At 38.4% G+C, this 22,277-nt stretch overlaps 1 protein-coding gene across 3 annotated transcripts in view; it reads left to right on the top strand.

The window, feature by feature from the left end:
* The window catches only part of LOC124596063 (NAD-dependent protein deacylase sirtuin-5, mitochondrial-like), a 120,796-nt gene that overhangs the window by 44,363 nt on the left and 54,156 nt on the right, over nt 1-22,277 (top strand). For 2 of the 3 annotated variants that reach the window (XM_047135044.1, XM_047135043.1), the window contains exon 1: nt 20,497-20,816. The exons of the other annotated variant lie outside the window; for it this stretch is intronic. The gene's annotated coding sequence lies outside the window, so the exon portion shown is untranslated. Of the gene's footprint in view, nt 1-20,496; nt 20,817-22,277 lie in introns of those variants that run through there. 3 annotated transcript variants of the gene reach the window in all.

The raw sequence follows: 22,277 nt of genomic DNA on the forward strand, positions 1-22,277 counted from the left end.
TGTACAACCTCTGGTTCTTTCAGTTTATCCAGGTCCCATCTCCTTAAATTCCCACCTTTTTGCAGTTTCTTCAGTTTTAATCTACAGGTCATAACCAATAGATTGTGGTCAGAGTCCACATCTGCCCCTGGAAACGTCTTACAATTTAAAACCTGGTTCCTAAATCTCTGTCTTACCATTATATAATCTATCTGATACCTTTTAGTATCTCCAGGGTTCTTCCATGTATGTAACCTTCTATCATGATTCTTAAACCAAGTGTTAGCTATGATTAAGTTGTGCTCTGTGCAAAATTCTATCAGGCGGCTTCCTCTTTCATTTCTTAGCCCCAAGCCATATTCACCTACTACATTTCGTTCTCTCCCTTTTCCTACACTCGAATTCCAGTCACCCATGACTATTAAATTTTCGTCTCCCTTCACTATCTGAATAATTTCTTTTATTTCATCATACATTTCTTCAATTTCTTCGTCATCTGCAGAGCTAGTTGGCATATAAACTTGTACTACTGTAGTAGGTGTGGGCTTCGTATCTATCTTGGCCACAATAATGCGTTCACTATGCTGTTTGTAGTAGCTTACCCGCATTCCTATTTTCCTATTCATTATTAAACCTACTCCTGCATTACCCCTATTGGACTTTGTGTTTATAACCCTGTAGTCACCTGACCAGAAGTCTTGTTCCTCCTGCCACCGAACTTCACTAATTCCCACTATATCTAACTTTAACCTATCCATTTCCCTTTTTAAATTTTCTACCCTACCTGCCCGATTAAGGGATCTGACATTCCACGCTCCGATTCGTAGAACGCCAGTTTTCTTTCTCCTGATAACGACATCCTCTTGAGTAGTCCCCGCCCGGAGATCCGAATGGGGGACTATTTTGCCTCCGGAATATTTTACCCAAGAGGACGCCATCATCATTTAATCATACAGTAAAGCTGCATGCCCTCGGGAAAATAACAATATGTTTGGATTAATTAATGAAATTTCACAATTGTTTTTGTATGCGGACTACTGTGCAGTGTCGATCTTTTTATTTTAAGTAGTTTTAAACTATGTGTGTGTATGTGTGTGTCTGCGCAAATTGTTTAAATGCCTATATTCACGACCGAATTAAAATTTCCTGAGGCCCATCTTGTGAAGCAAAATTTGTGACATTTTCGAGATATCATACCCCGCACCAGATTTAATAACTCCTGAAGCAGCTCATTAACTGTACTACATGAAAGTGCACCAGGAAGGCTGGGGCAGAATGAAAAAGTGTAATTGTTTAAATATCTCATGCTAGTCCTCATGTCATCTGCAAAGCAAACTACAGATCTCTCTCTCTCTCTCTCTCTCTCTCTCTCTCTCTGTCTCTCTCTCTCTCTCTGTCTCTCTTTCTCTCTCTTTGTTTGCAATAATCTTTTTCAAAATGTATTTCGAGTCAATCTGCTACTAATTTTGTGACCGTCAATTTGCGTGTATGTGAAATAGCTACTGCTATTCTCTACAGTATAATCGTGTGACCAGAAATTAATTATTTATTAACTTCAGTAGTATTTCTCGATCGATTCCCTGTCAGGCATTTCCTTTGGAAGGAAGGCGTCTCTCTTGTGTGCTGGTATCCGACAGGTTGTGTCACGTATGCAGAAACAGGACATGACCACTTGAGATGGTGGGGGATGCCAACAGGACGTGTGCTTTTGTTCTTGGGATTAGTATGTTGCTACTTGCAGCAGATGTCACAGACATCAGCAGTTCCAAGTCCTCCCGGCACACCCTGACTCCAGGGAGCGTGCATGGATGTCGAGATGCAAGAAAGTTTTGAAGATTCGTTTAAGATATTTATTACAGTGTAATTACTTGTTTCCTTATTCGATTGGATTGAGAAAGTGCCGTAATTGTTTAAATATTCCACACACTGCAAACTATATTCCATACACCACACATTGTCTAATTTGCTTAAACAATATTCCATACACTGCAATCGATTTCCCACCAAATTCTTCAACTAAGCAAATAAACTATTTGCCATACCCCATCTCGTTTCCCAAAAATTATTGAAATAAACAATATTCCACACATTGCCTAAGTTGTTTAAACAGTATTCCATACACTGCAACCGATTTCCTGCCAACTTCTTTAAATAATAATTAAACAATATTCTATACACCATCTTGTATCAAATAAATTATTTAAATAAACAATATTCTACACATTGTCTAAATTGGTTAAACAATATTCCGTACACTACAATCGATTCCCCACCAAACAGCTATTCAACTGAATGTTTTTCCTGCTAATTTCTAGCTGGGGGAGGAGAGAGGGAGGTTTCCAACATGGGAGAGGTCAATTAATTGCTCGAGTTAATTAATTAGCCAATCGAATTGATATCAAAAGTTCGCTTGTATCGGCGAGGGGAGTTCCAGAGGGGTGAGGGAGGGGGATAGGGGTGGGGGCGGTTCTCTGAAGGACCGATTATCCCCAGGGAGTCATAATCCACTTAGCAGAACAATAGGTTAAGGATCTGTCAATCAAAAGAGAACAATCGGTTTGTCCCTGAATGTATACTTGTCCCTGATGTAGGCAACCCACAATGTGGGGTGATACCCCTTTACACTATCACTAACATTGTCTCAATCTTTGAATGTTAAAATCCACGCGAGAAAGCATGAAATTCAGACGCATGTGGACATTACAGCATCTAAAAAGGCCAAATATCTGTCACAAAATTGTCAGAGAAGTATTTTCTAGTGATTTTATGCCTGAAATTGTTTTTGACACTTTGCAAAGGACTGTCCAGCACTAACTTCATATCTTGTCTCCAAACCACAAATAGCAATTGATATTTCACAATAGTCAGACTGTGCCTAACAACAGTGAACTGTTCCAAGAGGCTTTCTCCTTACTTCCCAGCCAACCACGACATGACACCGGAGAACCTCTGGAGCTTTGGAAGCCAAAGAGAGGTCATTGCCTCTTGATGTGACTATCAATAAGTGCTGACATGGCACAATGCTAAAACATTTCATCTATTAACTGCCCTGCATATCAGCATGATTAGTATGTGAGTGATGAAAATCTTGCTCCAATCTGCAGTCTGCCCTACAACTGCCTTCGATGTCTTTTGGTGAATTTTGATGTAACAAAGTGGTGTATTGCGTGATCTGTCACAATTTTTGCTATGCCATGGAACAGTTTATTTCAATTTCACTGTAATAGGGACATTTTCTTACAATTTTACTCCAAGATGGAGCATTTGTCACAATTCCACTATAACATTAGATGTTATTTCACAATTTTTGCTGAAACTTGGGATAATTAGTAATAAATTGTGCTATAACATGTCGATGTATGCGATGCAATATCATGTAACTTCCATAGTATGATAGCATAAGTTATAATTCCCAATCCACTGCATTCATCAGTTACACAACAGCATCACACAATGCGAATTGTATGTAAGTCCAACTACAGTCAAGCATATTTTAGTGTTCCTCAAGTTGCCCAAGCAGGTGTTCCAAATTTGCAAGTCATCCTCCAAATACTGGTTGTTGTCATCACAGTAACCTTGGCCACCAAAAGTCCACCCACACAAGTGAGATTAGATTAGATTTATACTTGTTCCATAGATCATTAATATGACACTTCGTAATGATGTGGAACGTGTCAGGTTAATAAAAGATGTCTATACAAGATATTACATTACACAAAATACTGCATGACACTAATGTTTATGTTTTTTTCCCTTAATTTACATCGAAAAATTCAGCCAATGAGTAGAAGGAGTTGTCATCTAGAAATTATTTTAATTTATTTTTAAATGTTAGTTGGCTATCTGTCAGGCTTTTGATGCTGTTTGGTAGGTGACCAAAGACTTTCTGGCAGCATAATTTACCCCTTTCTGTGCCAAAGTCAGATTTAACCCTGCATAGTGAAGATCATCCTTTCTCCTGATGTTATAGCTATGGACACTTCTATTACTTTTGAACTGGGTTGGATTATTAACAACAAATTTCATAAGTGAATATATATACTGTGAGGTTACTGTGATGATCCCTAGATCCTTAAATAGATGTCTCCAGGATGACTGTGTGTGGGCTCCAGCATATTATTCTGATTACACGTTTTTGAGCAATGAATACTTTCCTACTCAACGATGAATTAACCCAGAATATGATGCCATACGAAAGCAGTGAATGAAAGTAGGCACAGTAAGCTAATTTACTGAGATTCTTATCACCAAAATTTGCAATAACCCTAATAGCATACGTAGCTGAACTCAGACGTTTCAGCAGACAATCAATGTGTTGCTTCCAGTTTAACCTCTCATCAATGGACACACCTAAAAATTTTGAAAATTCTACCTAAGCTACAGACTTCTGTTCAAAGTCTATATTTATTACTGGAGTTGTGCCATTTGCTGTACGAAACTGTGTTTTATCAAAATTTAAAGAGAGTCCGTTTGCTGAGAACCACTTAATAATTTTGTGAAAAACATCATTTACAATTACATCACTTAGTCCTTGGTTTTTGGATGTTATTACTATACTTGTATCATCAGCAAAAAGAACTAACTTTGCATCTTCATCAATGTGGAATGGTAAGTCATTAATGTATATCAAGAACAGTAAAGGACCTAAGACCAAACCCTGTGGGACCCCGTACTTGATAGCCCCCCCCTCCCCCAGTTTGAGGAATCAGCTGTTGTTTTAACATTACATGAACCACTTATTTCAACTTTCTGCATTCTTCCAGTTAAGTATGAATTAAACCATTTGTGAACTGCCCTCCTCAAACCATAATGATTTAGCTTATCTAAAAGAATTCCATGATTTACACAATCAAAGGCCTTTGAGAGATCACAAAAAATACCAATGGGTAATGTCCGGTTATTCAGAGTATTTAATATTTGATCAGTGAAAGTGTATATAGCATTTTCTGTTGAAAAGCCTTTCTGAAAACCAAACTGACATTTTGTTAGTACTTTATTTATACAAATATAGAAGGCTACTCTTGAATACATTACTTTCTCAAAAATTTTTGATAGAGCTGTCAGAAGAGAGATTGGGCAGTAGTTGTTGACATCAGACGTATCCCCCTTTTTATGCAATGGTTTTACAATGGCATATTACAGTCTATCGGGGAAAACACCCTGCTCCAAAGGGCTATTACATACGTGGCTGAGAATCCTACTTATCTGTGGGGAACGAGCTTTAAGTACCTTGCTGGAAATGCCATCAATTTTGTAAGAGCTTTTACTTTTCAGTGAGTTTGTTATTTTACTGATTTCAGAGTGAGAGGTTGGTGGAGTTATAGTTGTTTCAAACTGCACAGGTATGGCCTCTTCTATTAGTAGCCTTGCCTCTTCTAGTGAAGATCTAGATCCTATTTTCTCCACAACATTTAAATAATGATTATTGAAAATATTTTCAATTTCTGATTGTTTGTTAGCACACTTGTCATTCAGTTTTATGGCAATAAAGTGTTCCTGTGCTCTTGGTTGCCCTGTTTCCCTTTCAATAATATTCCAAATTGCTTTAATTTTATTATTAGAATTACTGGTCTCAGACATGATACACATGCTTCTGGCCTTTTTAATAACTTTTTTTAGTACTGCAAAATAGTTTTTATAATATTGAACAATTACGGAGTCAGTACTCCTTCTTGCTGTTAGATACAGTTCTCTTTTACGGTTACAAGATATTCTTATTCCTTTAGTTAGCCAAGATTTTTTATATGTTTTCTTGGAATTATGTTTAACTATTTTCTTGGAAAAACAATTTTCAAATACCCTTAAAAATGTATCGTGAAATAAGTTATATTTCAAGTTTGCATCGGGTTCCTTATACACTTCATCCCAGTCTAGCTGCTGTAGGCTTTCCCTAAAGTTTGCAACATTTATATTGTTAATTGAACGCACTGCTTTGAAAGTCTGATTTGATATACTGCATGGAGCTATGTCATGTACTGTAACTGACTGTGTGTGGTATAAGTTTCAAATAGTGCTACAGTGCTTTCAGCAGCACTCATATCAGTGTCTTAGTCATCAAGTCTGTTTCATAAGAATGAATCTGGGACCTATTGGACATCAACTTGGCACCTGTAATTTATGGACCTGTGTAAACATGGGATGCCAGACAACTCTGAAAACCTGGAAGAATGTGCTGTACCACTGCTTCGTTAACAAGCTTGATCTGTCGACAATTCTAAGGTATCATGTGGAGTGCAGTGTAAGTCATACAGAAGACCATCGCTATCATGATCATCTGCAGCCTTAGCCAGCAAGAGACTTGCCACACAAACACAATTTTGAAAGAACCGCATCATTATTAGAAATGATTTAGAAATCATGTGGCAGCATGGAGTGTCTGTGCCTGACAATTAATTCTTTGCACGCCTTGTGCAACACTTCTGAATGGAGTGTATGACATTGTCAGTTATGTTAGATCGCAAACAAATGACACTTGTCATGGCTCATCTAGTATACAGAAATGGAAGACTTCTACCAATCTAAAGGGTTATTTAGCTACATCTAGAACTATTGGTGCAGAAGGTTTACCAGCACACTATTAAACATGTCTTCATTTGTGCTACTTATATTGTACAATTGTAACTCTACTCTGATATGAATGCTAACAAATATCTATCACAGCAAAGTATACCTACAATGTACATCAGTGTCAGTTAAACATTAATACTGAATGAGTGTAGAAAGTGTGTGATTGTTGCCGTTTCTATGTGACTGATGTGCAGGAGTTTCATCACCATGAAGTTTTGTCCAGTTCTGTGATCTGCATTGCTCTCCAGGAAATATATTTCACTGACGACCATTAAGTAACTTTTTGAGGATACATTGCAGCTTATTAACTGCAGCACACACAGAGGCATCCAAACAATTATTCTTTCTGCACTCCACAGGTGAATGGAACGAGTGAAAACCCTTATAACTGGTACAATGGGATATATCCTCTGCCCCACACTTCACAAGGGTTTGCAGGGAATATATATAAACATTTAAGTAAAATACATAATGCGTAGACAATTGTTATGATACCATTCGCCAGCAGAAAAGAAAAACGTATTGAACATTAAATTATGTCAAATGAATGTCACGTACAGAAAAATTACAGTCATATAAAAAATCTAGTGCAACTTGCTTTCTGCACGTGTGAGGGAAACGGTGATGAAAATGCAAGTGAACACATGACTTTGATGTTCGATCAAACTGAACTTTCTGGAAATGCTCTGAACATATGGTGCTGTATTTGACAGCTGTGCTATATTTCGTCAAAATAGCTTGATCCACGAGCTTTTCCTAGTACTGTTCTTTGTGAACCTACATATTGCAACATAAAAGTCAGTTAGTGCAAGCATCGAAACGAGTAGTCCGCATTTAAACCAAAAGTATTATTTTATTTCAAGCATTTATCAGTAGAAAGTAACAGCAACCTTTCTGCTGCTGTTTGTGCATCTGCAGGTAACGTGAGTAACCATTTTCATACAATTTTATGTTTGTATTTCCATGAATAACACTACAACATGCATACACTACTCACAATGTCTTGTCCTCAATAATATGGTGACATGCATAATTGGCTGGCTTCACATTTAGGACATCTTTGTGATCTCTGTACTACCCAGATGAAGAACTCTGATCTCAGTGCATGGAAGTTCGGCATGCTTGCAGATCCTTGTCCTTTGTGTAGGCCACCATAGTTATGCAAAAAAAGTTTCCACCAATCTGTATATGATAAAGAAGTCTTAACTTATTTCTGGCTTTGAACTTTATTATGTGATGTAATAGGTTGACATCTGAGCAGAATAGAACAGCATTTTCATTTTGCTTTCTAGTGACATTTCATAACAGCAATATTGTAATTAATCAAGAAGTGAAATATGAGCATTTTTGACCAGCACATTCATACAGCTGGAGTTCGACGTTCAGATAGTATACAGATCACTGACACATTGGCAGCATGGAGGTAAGAACTTATTTATTTATTTACACATCAACTTCCATAGGATAAAATTGAGGAGCAAATTTGGATCAGACTGCATGGCTACCCCACGCAGCTAGGAGCAAATCTTCAAGGTCATGGAACGTGACAGTACATGAAACTACAACATAAAAGTAATAAAAGATAAAAATAAAATGTTTATGAACACGAAAAAAGTCAATCCACGAGTTTAATTAAACGCAACCAACAATACAACAAGAATCAGCTTAATTTTTCAAGGAATTCCTCGACAAAATAGAAGGAGTGACCCATGAGGAAACTCTTCAGTTTCGATTTCAAAGTGCTTGGATTACTGCTAAGATTTTTGAATTTGAATGGTAGCTTATTGAAAATGGATGCAGCAGTATACTGCACACCTTTCTGCACAAGGGTTAAGGAAGTCTGATCCAAATACAGGTTTGATTTCTGCTGAGTATTAACTGAGTGAAAGCTACTTATTCTTGGGAGTAAGCTAGTACTGTTGACAAAAAATGGCAGTAAGGAATATATATATTGAGAGGCCAATGTCAAAATACCCAGGCTCATGAACAGGGGACGACAAGAGGTTTGTGGACTTACACCACTTAATACTCAAACCGCTCGTATCTGAGCCAAAAATATGCTTTTAGAGTGGGAAGAGTTACCCCAAAATATAGTACCATACGACATAAATGAATGAAAATAAGCAAAGTAGACAAATTTTCATGTCGAATAATCACTCACTTCAGATACCGTTTGAATAGTAAACATTGCAGCATTAAGTCTTTGAACAAGATCCTGAACTTGAGCTTTCCATGATAGTTTACTACCCATCTGAACATCTAGAAATTTGAACTGTTAAGTTTCACTAAACATATGCCCATTCTGTGAAATTAAAATGTCAGGTTTTGTTGAATTGTGTGTTAGAAACTGTAAAAACAGAGTCCGACTGTGATATGCCTTTAGCTTATTTTCTACAAACCATGAACTTAGATCATGAACTGCCCTATTTGAAACCGAGGCAATGTTGTACACAGCATCCATTACTACCAAGATAGTGTCGTCAACAAACAGAAATATTTTAGAGTTACTCATAAACCTCGAGGGCATATCGTTTATATAAATAAGGAACAGGAGTGGCCCCAACACTGATCCCTGGGGGCACCCCCTATTTGACTGTACCCCACTCAGACCCTACATCACAACCTTTCTCAACATCGTGAATAATGACCTTTTGCTGTCTGTTGCTAAAGTAAGAGGTGAACCAGTTGTGAGCTACCTCCATATTCCATAATGGTCCAACTTCTGGAGCAATATTTTGTGATCAACACAATCAAACACCTTATTTTAATCAAAAAATATGGCTAGCGTTCAAAACCTTTTGTTTAACTCATCCAGTACCTTACAGAGAAAAGAGAATATAGCATTTTCGGTTGTTAAATGACTTCTAAAGCCGAACTGTACATTTCAAAGCAAATCGCGTGATATAAAATGATCAATTATCTTTACATACACAGCCTTTTCAATAACTTTAACAAAGACTGATGGCATTGAAATAGGTCTAAAATTGTCTACATTATCCCTTTCTCCCATCTTATAAAGCGGCTTTACTACTGAGTACTTTAATCGTTCAGGAAACTGACCATTCCTAAAGGAAAAATTACAAATGTAGCTAAATACAGGGCTAATATGTGCAGCAAAGTACTTTAATATTCTGTTAGGCACTCCATCATAACAATGAGAGTCCTTAGTCTTAAGTGATTTATTTACTGACTCAATCACCCCCTTGACTATGTACAGAGGAGTGTTTCACACATCAATCTCAGAAAGGCATTTGCCAAGAAAGTTATATGATTCCCTGCAGAAACTAAATTTTTATTTAATTTACCAGAAATGCTCAGAAAATGATTGTTAAATACTGCACATATATCTGATTTATCAGTAATAGATATATTTTTGCTACGAAATGACTTTATATCGTCGACCTTGGGAAGCTGACCACACACTTCCTTCACAACTGACAATACTTTTTTAATTTTATCATGTGAATTGGCTTTTGTATTTGCTTACCCAATACTCTTTGCCTTCCTAATAACATTTTAAGCGCCTTACAATACCGTTTGTAATGGGCTACTGTAGCTTGATTGTGACTACTTCTAACATTTTGATATAATTCCTGTTTTGTTCTACATGATATCCTTATCCCACTTGTCAGCCACCCGGGCTGCCTACTACTGCTAGTACCCCATTTAGAATGTTCTAATGGGAAGCAACTCTCAAAGCGCATGAGAAACGTGTTAAGGAAAGCATTATATTTATCATCTATGTTATCGGCACTATAAACATCCTGCCACTTTGTTCCTTGAAAAGGTTTAAAAAACTGTCAGTTGCTGTTAGATTAACTTTCCTATCTAGTTTGTACTCATATGTGACATCTGTTTGACTACAAAAGCCTTTTAATATTAAAATTTGTGCATCATGGTCTGAATGGCCATTCACCCTTTTACTAACAGAATGCCCATCTAGTAATGAAGAATGAATAAAAATATTGTCTATTGCTGTGCTACTGCTCCCCTGCACCCTAGTTGGAAAAAACACAGTCTGTATCAGATCATGAAAATTTAGGAGATCTACCAACATCCTTTTTCTTGCACCATCATATACAACCAATGTCTGGTACTCCCTCCAAAGTGAATCAAGAACCCTCTCCAGCTTGAGCAGAAATGCTCTGACATCACAGTTAGGGGACCTATAACCTACAACAATTAGAGGTTTAGTTTCACTAAATTGAACTGCCCCCACACAAAATTCAAATATCTGTTCAGTGCAGTGCCGTGATACGTCTATGGACTCAAATGGAATACTGTTTTTACGTACCTTGCCACTCCCCCATCCAACAAGGAACTCCTTGAAAAACAGCCAGCTAATCAGTATTCTGATAAAGGAAGCCTCTGAATTGTCAAATTATTTAAGTGGTGCTCCAACATACCAATAATTTTAGAGTCAACATCTATAAGAAGTTCACTAACTTTAATATGCCTTATATCTTGATGAAATATGCTACTTCCTTCTCTACTTGGAAACATGGCGTCCTCTGGAGATGAGCCCTTAGTTAGAGGGACTTTCTTTAAGCAGGTATGCCTATCAGCTGACTTCAGTCTAAAAAAGGTGCAGCTCTAACACCAACTACTACAGGCATTTTTCCATGAGTGATCACACCACCACCCACTACACTGTCATCTGTAAGTTTTGTCAGCCTCCCCTTCCCGTACCTATTGAGGTGCAGGTCATGCCTAGTGAAACCCAATCTACTGATAGACCCAACTGGCACCACCGAAATGTGATCCATGCCCTCTGCCATCAGCACCCTCTCCAGCCCCATGTTAACGCGCCTAACAGCTGCATTAAGATAAGGCCGATCATGACGCTAAAACAACTGGACTAAATGCACATTAGTGTCACCAGTTTGAGTAGCTATCTTTACAAGGTCACCACCTACATCATATTCCCTGTCCCTATCAAGACTGTTCCCAAGTCTACCCACTATCACTATCTGATCCCCCTTCGTAAAATTCCTACATAACTCCCCTATGCTGTCAGTCACCTGAGCCAACAATGCTGGGGACCTGGTACTTACTCCCCAACACTTCCTTCAACTGCTGGCCCACACCTCTACTGTGCGAACTACCTAGCAGCAGAACCTTTTTCTTTCTGTTAGACTTTTCAACTCACATAGACCTCCTAACTGTTGAGGACTGCTGGATGTTCCCTACATTTACAGCTACAAAGGCTCCTCTCCACTCAACTCTGACAGTTGGTCAAATCTATTGCATATATGCAAAGTATAACTGTCTGAATACCTCCTCCTCCTAGCTGCCTTCTTGTCAACTGCCACTTCCCATTCCCCACCACCCTTCACCCTCTTCAACCTATCTAGTTTCTCCGTTGCGCATTGTGACTGCACCTGAAGGGCACAGATCTTACACTCCTGCTCCTCTGTCAACTTATTTCTACTGCAGATTCTGCTTTCCCAGGAGAGGATCTCACTAAAATGCCCACTGTCTTCCCTGCTGCATTCCCCCCAATGAAAATACTTTGAACAAATCCCACACCATAACCCACTGCTCACAAACCTATGAAAGAGCCCACACTTCTCACTCATAGTCAAATTTTACAGTTACTGAAAAAAACTGTATGTCTACGTTACCTAAGTACTGTGAAACACTTTGTTGTTGCAAGTGAGAGCCTACCATTTCTTTGTTGCTGTGTTCTGAGTTAAAAAAGAAGAACAAATGTGTTTGCTCAAGGCGGAACCTATCAAAAAAACTTATTTGTAAGCAAATGCACGCATAATAGTGTGCTTCAACCACAAGATAATATTTTTTTCTTTGTTGTTATTTTATCTCAGTTCACATGGGCAAGGAATGGGTGGGCGGCCAGTGGTACAATATCACACTTTTCAGCTTAGAGCATTTACAAATTAGTGAAGAAATGCTAAAACATATTTATAGATGCAAATATTTAAAAAGATTTTAAAGTACAGTGTATAAATGGTTACAAATAGAAAGAGTTTTTTCTCATTTAAAGTTTGAAAAGGAAATAAAATGTCTGACAGGTAAAGATGAAAAGACAAAAATGGACATTCAAAACTTTAAAATGAAAATGAAACTGCAAAGTTCGTTAAAAAGAAGCACTGCACTTTCACTAAAGAACTGAAGACCCTGTGTTAGGTGAAGAAGCTGTGGCCCATTAAACATTTCAATAGTGGTAGGTATAAATATATGGAGCTGTTTGGTGGTAACCATAGAGGGCAGGTAGTAAGGTGGGTACTGGGAAAGACAAAAAGGAAGGCCGAGAGAGGAGGGCGAGGGTGCCCCAAGATGATATGGAAATAGGTGTGAAAAGCTATAGCTGGTAAGAAGGATAAATACTGGAGCAGATTTCATTGTCTGTGAGAGGGTGTCAGATGAAGTTGCGTTGGAACAGGTTCAGAAGTGTGTAGGTGTAGGAAAGGCACGACAAGATTGTACAAGTAACCCACAGTTCACAAGATTTTGTGCAAACGCGAGGCAGTATTGAAGACAAAAAGAGGTCTCTATCGACTTTCCCGATCACTTGATTCACAACACACGAGGCAAATGTGACTTCGAAGTGATAACATTCACATCAAGCAGTGACAACTGGAGGTTATGCTATTTCTTTGCTGCAGGATATGTTAATCTCAAAGTTACATCGTTTATATATTGAAAAGATCTGTTTTCATATTGACTGAGCTGTGGATAAAGGAGGGATTAAAGTGTTGGCAAGATTTAACTCTGAAACTTACTGAAAAAGTTATATTAGCCATTTTTCCTAATGCAGCTTCAACAGCTCTGAAAGTGATACAGCTTACTGATGTACAAGCAAAAACAGCTGAAGCCAGCCAGCTTTGGCTCCAATAACGTATATGGTATATTCAGCAGCGTCCATTAAGGTATCTCAATAACATAAGTTTAGTTTCAGAAACACTGAAAACTAGTTTCAGGTGTTCGTCCGTGATTAGAAAGGGAAGGTAGCCGTTCTAGCAGACGAATTAAAGGAGCAGTTCATTTATCTTATGTCCAATGAATCAATGCTATTTCAAAACACCAACACATTGAGTATCTCTCTCGAAACACCTCACTGTTGGTAAAATTTGTTGCAGTAACATTACGAAAAGTGTAATATTGGTGGTTAAAGATATACTTTAATTGAAAACATATGTTTGGAAACGAAATGGAACCTTTCAGAAACGCTTCATGGCTACCTCACCATTTGTAACGCAATGCTAAAAATCAGTACACCTTAATGAATTTGTGAAATTCCAGCATGTGTACTGTAACCTAGACCAAGTCCATATGGTTCCAATCTACTGCTCGCCGCCATCTGTAGGTGCAGAAAAGACATATCAGTTCCCAGGGCTCAGGTAATCTCAAAAAAATTCATTTATTCAGAAATAGAGGAAATTTTGTTATGTTTTGTGTCCGCAACTTCTATTCAAACAAAAAAAAATGAAAGAAACAGAAAGAATGATCAAAATGTTCTAGACAATAGTAACTGCTTAAACGAAGGCAGTTTTCACACATAATATTACTTCACGAATTTTAGCATGGACCTGACAACTGGGGTAATTATTTCGTGTGGATCTGGAAACTTATAATTATCTTTTGATGCTCATGTGTCCTCGGATAACAGAAAAATACTTGTATATAGGGAGCAATTTCTCTACATGAGTGGCTGACGACGACTTGATTCGTGGCAACGGGAAGAAGCTACAAGGATCTAGATATGTCTACTGCAATTGCGAAACAAGTATTAACAGAAATTTCCTAGCTGTGGAAGTGACCTGCTGATATTGCAAACCTCGAACGTTTCCGCCTCTGTGTTTGAACTATTCACATAAACATGACATTTCTGTGCATCAAGTTAAGGGGACATGCACGTGAATAACTGTCAAAAAGACGATTTTTTTATATTTTTGTCTTAAAAATTCTCTGCAGTTTTCTGAACGAGAAAAAGTTTTCTTCCAGGAAAAAGGACCACGGAAAGTACCAAAATTAGAGGAATTTAAAAGTGGCTGCATGCACCACGTCTTCCCTATAGCCGGGTTGACACACGCAACGAAAGTATCGCCACAAGTCAAGTCATTCTGAGCTACCGTTCACACAGGACGCCACAAATTCTTCGTAACTGCGAAGTTTGCAAAATGGTGTCACCTGTCTCAGCTGATTAAACGGCTGTACATATTACTAAATACGGTGTTTTGGAAACATAATAAATGTAAAATAATGCTTGCCAAAGTGTTTCTCGTCTCTCTTGTCTCGACTACATGTTTTAAGAACCGGTCTGCAGCTTCAAACCAAGCAAGGCTGGGTACATAAATACCGTCTGTAGACGCACCACTCTTAAGTGATTTCAGTACCTTTTTATGTTCATTCATATGAGCATTTCGAATGTTTCGAATTTTTAATTTTGTTGTAGCTACATCAATTCCAGTTACATATTCACGCATACTGCTTACTATTTCAATTAACGCAGCATCTCTCAAATTTCTGTCTTTGTATGATTCGGTTTTGTGGTTCCAGAGGCATTCTCGTTCTTGATACACCTCCAAGAATCACATAATTGTCGCTGTTGACCACTTTTTCGACATATTAATAGCAAACGCACAAACAAAAAGCACTATCTGCAAACTTATAGGCACTAGAAAGGTTTGAATCCAGCCGCGAGGTAACAATCGAATGACGTTATTCGATTGTGAAGGCAAAATGGCGCAACAAAGTAGAACCAAGTTCAACTTTTTGTGGCATGACAAAAGTTGCGCTTCTTAAATGGCGCCACCTAAAACTAGGAGTTCACACATGCAACTACAAAGCAACTGCAGTTCGCCATTAGCAGTAGCGATACTTTTGTTGCCTGTGTGAACCCGGCTTATGGCACACAGTCAGCTCCACAGTCTAATATAACAGTCGCGACACTCACTGCTGTAAAAGTTGTTGCCGTTTGACAGATGGAGCGACACTAGCGCTCCAAGCGGTAGGTAAGGTGAACGTCAGACGCGTCGTAAGCATAATGTTTGTTTACATCCATTTCCTACGTAATTTCCGCATTATTTGAGTTATTTTCTTGCCTCCAAGGGTTTGTGTGGTATCAGAAGGCATATATGTTTCTAAAAATGATTCTAAAATAAGCGCCAGCACGGACAAAAATCATGAATAGAGTGGCAAGCTACAACACATTCGTGAAGAAACACTTGTGACATTGGACAGAATTGCAGCTTACCACGTTCATATCAAAAAAATATAAACACACAGATTCACATGTCAGAAGCACAGACATGTACCTTTACTTGCAAAAACGATCGACAGCTCGTTTATCGTTCTGTAGGCCTACTGCGTTTGTTTGTCATTTTCGCCTGTTGCCACAAGTACGACCTTCATCTTTTTATTATTCTAAGTGGGACAAGCAACTGCCAAATAGTGGGAAGAATATGCTGAAAACACTATAATGAGCTGATTACACTACATTTCACGAAAAACCAAATATTTGTATAATTTTCAAACAATCTGTCAGTGAAGAAGGTGCTGACAAAATAATGTCATCACACGAAAGAAGCAAGGGAAATTAAGTGACTAACAACAGAAGTGAATGAAATACATACCAAAGAAATCAGCAGCCCAAATGAGCCAACTTCTTCAGTTTCTTATTTGCTTTCTTGTTGTTAGAAACTACGTCTTGATTCCAATATTTCAGCCTGTAAACGAGTCTCACTTTAACAAATAACTTGATTAACAGCAGCTTAGTTTCTTCACAACATCCAGGAGGAAAACTTGGGACAGCCATCAACAAGTTCACATATAATTCACCACAGTTTTTCTTGTGAGAATGTTCATCAAAAACTGAAGCCATCTGATTTTCACAATCCCTAAAAAATAAACAAATATTTTCACTGCAAATAACCAAGCTTCCAAAATTGTCTTCGTAACTTTTGAAATAGCAATAAAATTTGTCATTTGCATCTAAGTCCTGGCTGTTGTCTAGAAGTAGATTCCTGCACTTGACACAATTATGTAAAGAAAAAAGTTTCTTCAAGATGTAACCAAACACATATCTCATACTGTTTTGTTCTCCAAGGTCTGCTGGAACTTCCACATTTGGTAGCTTTGTTGCAGAACTTGTATCACTACTGCATAACAACTGTGAGACCTTTAATGTTTGAGCAGATTTAATGTCCAGTATTGCCTGACCCCAGTCAATTCCTTCACAATTACTGCTTGCCACATTAGAAGAATTTATCAGTTTGCTTAGTGTACAGTTGTTAAATGCAGCACAAAACTGCCTTGGAGATGGGTTGCTGCAAAAACCACCTCTCTGCCTTATAGTTGAAAAAAAGTTTTCCAATGTGTCTTGGTTAATTTTACGTGAGAATAAGTACAATTTTGTTCCAGTCAGTACCTCGGCAGCAAGCATTTCCAAAGCACATATATTGCTTAGAAGCCCCTTTACACATTTTATCCTCAGGGAGTAATCTTTTCCATCAGAGCCTACAAATTTCCAAGAGTGAATCCATGGCTTCATCACATGTAGAACATCCAGATGCTCTGAATCACTCCTAATACAGTTCCTTAGATGCACAGGCCCTTTCACACTGTATGTATTAAAGATATCAAAAATGTCATTAACTTTCTGACAAAAGTCTGAAGTGCCAGTTGCAGATAATGGCATACTACCACAAAACACAAGTGTGTCAATACCAGCTGCCACTGTATGGCTTAACACACGAACTGCAGTACCCACTTTCATTTTTGAAAAAGCTGGCAGTTCGACAGCTTTTTTAGTCAGCTTGGGAGCTAACTTGTATTTCCTGTGCAAGTCATTTGAATAGAGCTGAGAAATGTCCTTCCAAGAAGCAGTACCAACCAAACCATCATTTGATGTATGAATTATGTCATACCTAAATAGGTTGTTTCTGATGCTCTTAAACAAATGTGGGGTGTCATAGAAGAAATAGATCTTCTGCTCCTCATATACCAAACTTAGATTGTCTTGTGTAGTTCCCAGTCTCTTTCTCCAGTCCACAAAATTTGAACCCTGATCAGTCACACAGGTCTTCACAACCAAGCCAATTTCCTTAAGTCTTTTGACTACTTCATAAAATATAGCAGTCAAATGAATAGCTCCCACTGTTCCTTCACAAAAACAGTAAAGCAATGGTTGTTTGAAACATGAAAAAATGCCATTAATCATTATCACCAACACACTGTTGGCAATTTTAGCTGTGCGTGTAAACCCCAAGTCCTCAAAACCAATAACAGTGTCAGAAGTGCTGTCATATGTCAAATTTGCCATTAGCGACATTTCATCCAATGACATATTCACAAGTTTATCATTATCAGAAAAATGTTGCACCTTTTGCTTTAAAAGATGGAATATATTGTCACTTATCCCACATTTTATTTGTATGCCTTCCACATACCTTTGTAGTGTACGCACTGATGGAAGCATAAAACATTCTGATAAAAACCTGTATGCCTGAGTGCTGTAATATAGTAAATTTAGAGCAAACAGCTTATTTTCGTCTTTCCATCTTGCAGCACGTTTCTCTTTCAATGGCATGCTAATCTGGCTTAACAACAAGTCAAGGGCATCTTTTTTTAAATATCGGGATCCTATAGTCTTTAACATTCGTTTGTCCTTGTTCACTTGCTCCTTCTGATACAATTTCTGTCGCTGTCTGTAGGCACTTTCCTTGTCCCGTAATAGTTTCGCTCGAAGTCTAGCGATTTGCACATTCTGACACTTCACACGCTTTTGCAAGACACGAACAGCTGCACTTAATCTAACCACTTCATCGTCAAAGCAGGTCTGTGTTGACGATTCACACGAATCTGGCACTGATACATGGTGAGCTGAACCAGCTGCTTCTGTGTCATAGGACTGTTTTACTGCTTTAGATTGACTGTCGAATCTTTGTGGCAGTTTCCTCTTCATCGTCAGCTGAGGTGGCTTATTTGGAATGTCAAACAGGGTGGGTACTGCATTCCACACGAGTTTGTTGTTGTCTGCGTTCATGAACTGGTTTTGTTCGAAATGTAGCGAACAAAACCTAATATTACTATACAGGTACACTGGGTCTTTCTTCATGAGGTCTTCTCGCCTGCTATTAACAAGCCATTTTCTGCTCCTAAAACGAAACATTCATCATTTATACACATATAGTTTGCAAGTGAATCCTGACGATACAGTTTAGTAACATGATGGTTATACCTCTCAGGATCCTTAGGAAACCTAAAAAAAGACAGCTTTGGTGTCTTCTTTCTGTTGTTGGTGCAATTTATTGCGCTACAAACGCTCCCGCCAGTAAAAGCCATTGTAAAAATCAAAATAAACAACCACTATTCTCCTTCACGATCGCGCCGAACTCACAGTGTAACCTACCAGCCGCTTGGGGCGCTGCTGGCGCTGTAGGCAACAAAATCGAGGCGAAGTGTCGCGACTGTTAAGCCCGGTCCACACGCAACGATCTGTCTGCGCAGACATCGGCGCAGATGTCTGCACATGCAAAAGATCGCTGCAAATGTGGTGTGTTTACACGACACAAACCCCAATCTACTACTCGCCCGCCATCTGTCGGTGTAGAAAATAAATATCAGTGGCAAGCGACTACGCTCCCCGAAAACGTCAAAATTTAATTCAGTTATTTTGAAAAATAGAAATGGAGGAAGTTCTGTTGTGGTCTGTGTTCGCAACTTGTGTTGCAAAAAACATTCAGACCAACCGCAGGAAACAGACAGCGGTCAAAATGGTGCAGACAGTGGTTGCTAAAGCGAAAGCAGTTTTGTCACGTAAATTTACTGCGAGAGTTGCAGGGCGAACCTGTTTTGTTTTACATAACCTCGTGTTCCATTTCCTCGCACATTGACACTCCAATTTCATCTTCAATTGTACTCCTGCTTGGTCTTGGCGTTTCTTGATCACTAAGAAAGCCAAGTAGATCAAAATACCATAACGTTGGCTGGTATACTTGATCTACTCCTACACCAGATCTTCTAGATTTCTGAACTTTGGATAACTCTTTTCGGTAAACAGTTCGCTGACAGACTAATTTACTTGACTTGCCTTCATGAACTCATCCTTCAGGAAAGCGTAAATAGCTTCACATGTGTTGGGTATTATTTCACTCAATGCTTGTTTCGATATTGCAGATGAAAATTCCAAATCATTGTAGCTCCTTCCTGTTGCTAGGAATCTTAATGTTACTGCCAGGCGTTCATGAGGAGAAATTTCCCTTCTCACACAAGTATTTTTCTCATAATATGAGGGGTTACATGCTTTAAGAGATAATTATAAGTTTCGACATCCATCCGCAAATAATTTCGGCAGTTCGCAACGAAATTATTTTTTTATTACCGTTTCTCTGTTTGCCGAGGCGCCAACTGCCCGCAATTTTTCAATTAGAGCATTGTATGCTGCTGTCTTTTTGTCTCGGTCACTATATTCTTTACTTTTAATCTTCCACAAACATGGGTGGTTTCTGTATATTTCAATGAATTCACTTACAAACTCTCGAGAACACTGACGAGTATCAGCCATTTTAATGCCCTGTGCACACAAATACAAACACTAGACTGAGCAAACAGCTGTTTCGCGCCAGATTTGCGACGATCTCCTGTCCACACGCTCCAACTTGTCTGCGCAGATGTGGTTTGAACCGACAGATTTGAGAGGTTTCGCTCAAACCTCCAACTCCAACTTCCAGGTTTGCACACACCTCAGGTTGGTGCAAATCTTCTGTTCACACGCAACGATCTGTCTGCGCAGAGGTGATGTGCGCAGACATTTGCGCAGACAGATCGTTGCGTGTGGACGGGCCTTTATATTAGACTGTGGTCAGCTCTGTTACGAAATAAAGTTTTGCTCTCATTTGTTTCGTTTTTATGACATTTTACTCCCTTAAGTTGGCTAAGCTGCGAAAGGTTTAGGGTTGCTCGTCTTTTGTTTCTACAGAGGGTTTAGTCATTGTTTGCTGTTGTTTTAACGCGAATGTTTTGTTTACAGCAAAGTTACTGTGTTTATTAGTTTCGTATTATGTGAGAGAGTTTCTTATTCCACTTGAAAGCAGTGGGAAGAACTAAGAAGTTCGATGTTACACAACATAAATTTTATGGAAACCGAATCACCAAACGGATTAATTTTGCTAATACTGAAATATAACGTGATACAACACTTCAATCAGCTTCTACTCAAAGTGCTTTGAAGCTGAAACTGGAATATTTGGACAATGGGCTTGACAGTATCAATGCTGATACTATAGAGACGCCAACTATTCATTCAGGTTGTGTTATTGTTGAACTATACTCTATCTGAACTTATAAATAAAGCTTTGCAATGGAAGGAATGTGGCAATACTGGCGTGAAGGTAGTTGAAAGAGATACGTACCTGAAGAGGTTATGCATTAAAATTTAGAATTGTTTGTAATTTTTGTGATTTAAGCGAATGTGGTTATTCTTGTGGTGTAACTAATAAGGCGATGTATAAACAAATAATTAACCTGCTTGTGCTATGAGGTGTATAGGCAAAGGATACAGAAGTGCAAATTTTTGGCGCTCTTATGGACTTATCTCCTCATACTAGGTTTGACAGGTACATTAAAATTATTGTACAGACTTTAGAAGAAGTAGGAAATTATAGTATGAAAAACGCTGTTCAGGAAAGTGTAGACATAAATGACAGCAATACATGATTGTCTGTAGCCATGGGTGCATTCTGGCAATGAAGAGGCCATAATTCCCTAAATGGTGAAGTGACAGCTGTCTCCTTGGGCAATGGTAGTCATTGATGTGGACTGTATTACCAAGTACTGTCATGGCTATACTAGTGGAGCTGAAAATCATAAATGTTGGATTAATTTCAGTGGTTACAGTAGAGGGATGGAATCTGAAGATGTGAAGATATTTCACAGGTCAGTGGAGAAATAGAGTGTGATGTATATATCTTAACTAGGAGATCGAGACTCAAAAGAGTACCAAAAAGTTTGTGACTCCAAACCTTATACTGACAAAAATTGAATAAATGGAGTGCTTTTGACATGTCCATAAAAGCTTAGGTACAAGACTGAGGAACTTGAAGAGGAATTTGAAAGGAAAGAAATTAGCTGCTGTTAAGTGCATTAGTGGATGTTGTTGGCTTACAGACAAAGAAATAGGTTGCAGTATTATTATGGACAAAACATAAGACAAAATAAAAATTATCTTGAGGGAATAAATCCTCCACAGATGTCAACCTATGTCAAGCACTCTGCCCACCTGGCAGTGACTCATGGTGTGGCTACCAGAGGGCTGTTACCCAAGGTGAGACCTACAACCATAAACATTCTTTGCCATTTGCTACAATGGAAGTTATAACACCTATACATAGGGCCCTTAGTGACACAAGATTATTATAAGAATGTTTACATGGTAGGACTCAAAATCCAAATGAAAGTTTCAACGATTGATGTGGGAATTGATATCAAAAACTGTTCTAGTAGGACTAAATACTTCAAAAATAGTTGTACTAGATAATGTTCCATGTTTCAATGACGATGCAGTGTCAAGGCTTAATGTTACGGAACTGATGGGAGTGCCTGGTGAACTAAATATGCAAAGAGCTCTAATACCCGTTGACCACAGGAGACTCTTCGAAGCAGAAAAATCGGTGTTTGACGCCACCAAAGAAGCAAGAATAACAAGAAGTGTAAAAAAGAGGACGGAGGAAGAACAACACAAGAAATAGGATGAATATGGACCTGGGATG

This window comes from Schistocerca americana, chromosome 2 (assembly GCF_021461395.2).
Source record: "Schistocerca americana isolate TAMUIC-IGC-003095 chromosome 2, iqSchAmer2.1, whole genome shotgun sequence".
Classification (NCBI taxonomy): Eukaryota; Metazoa; Arthropoda; class Insecta; order Orthoptera; family Acrididae; genus Schistocerca; species Schistocerca americana.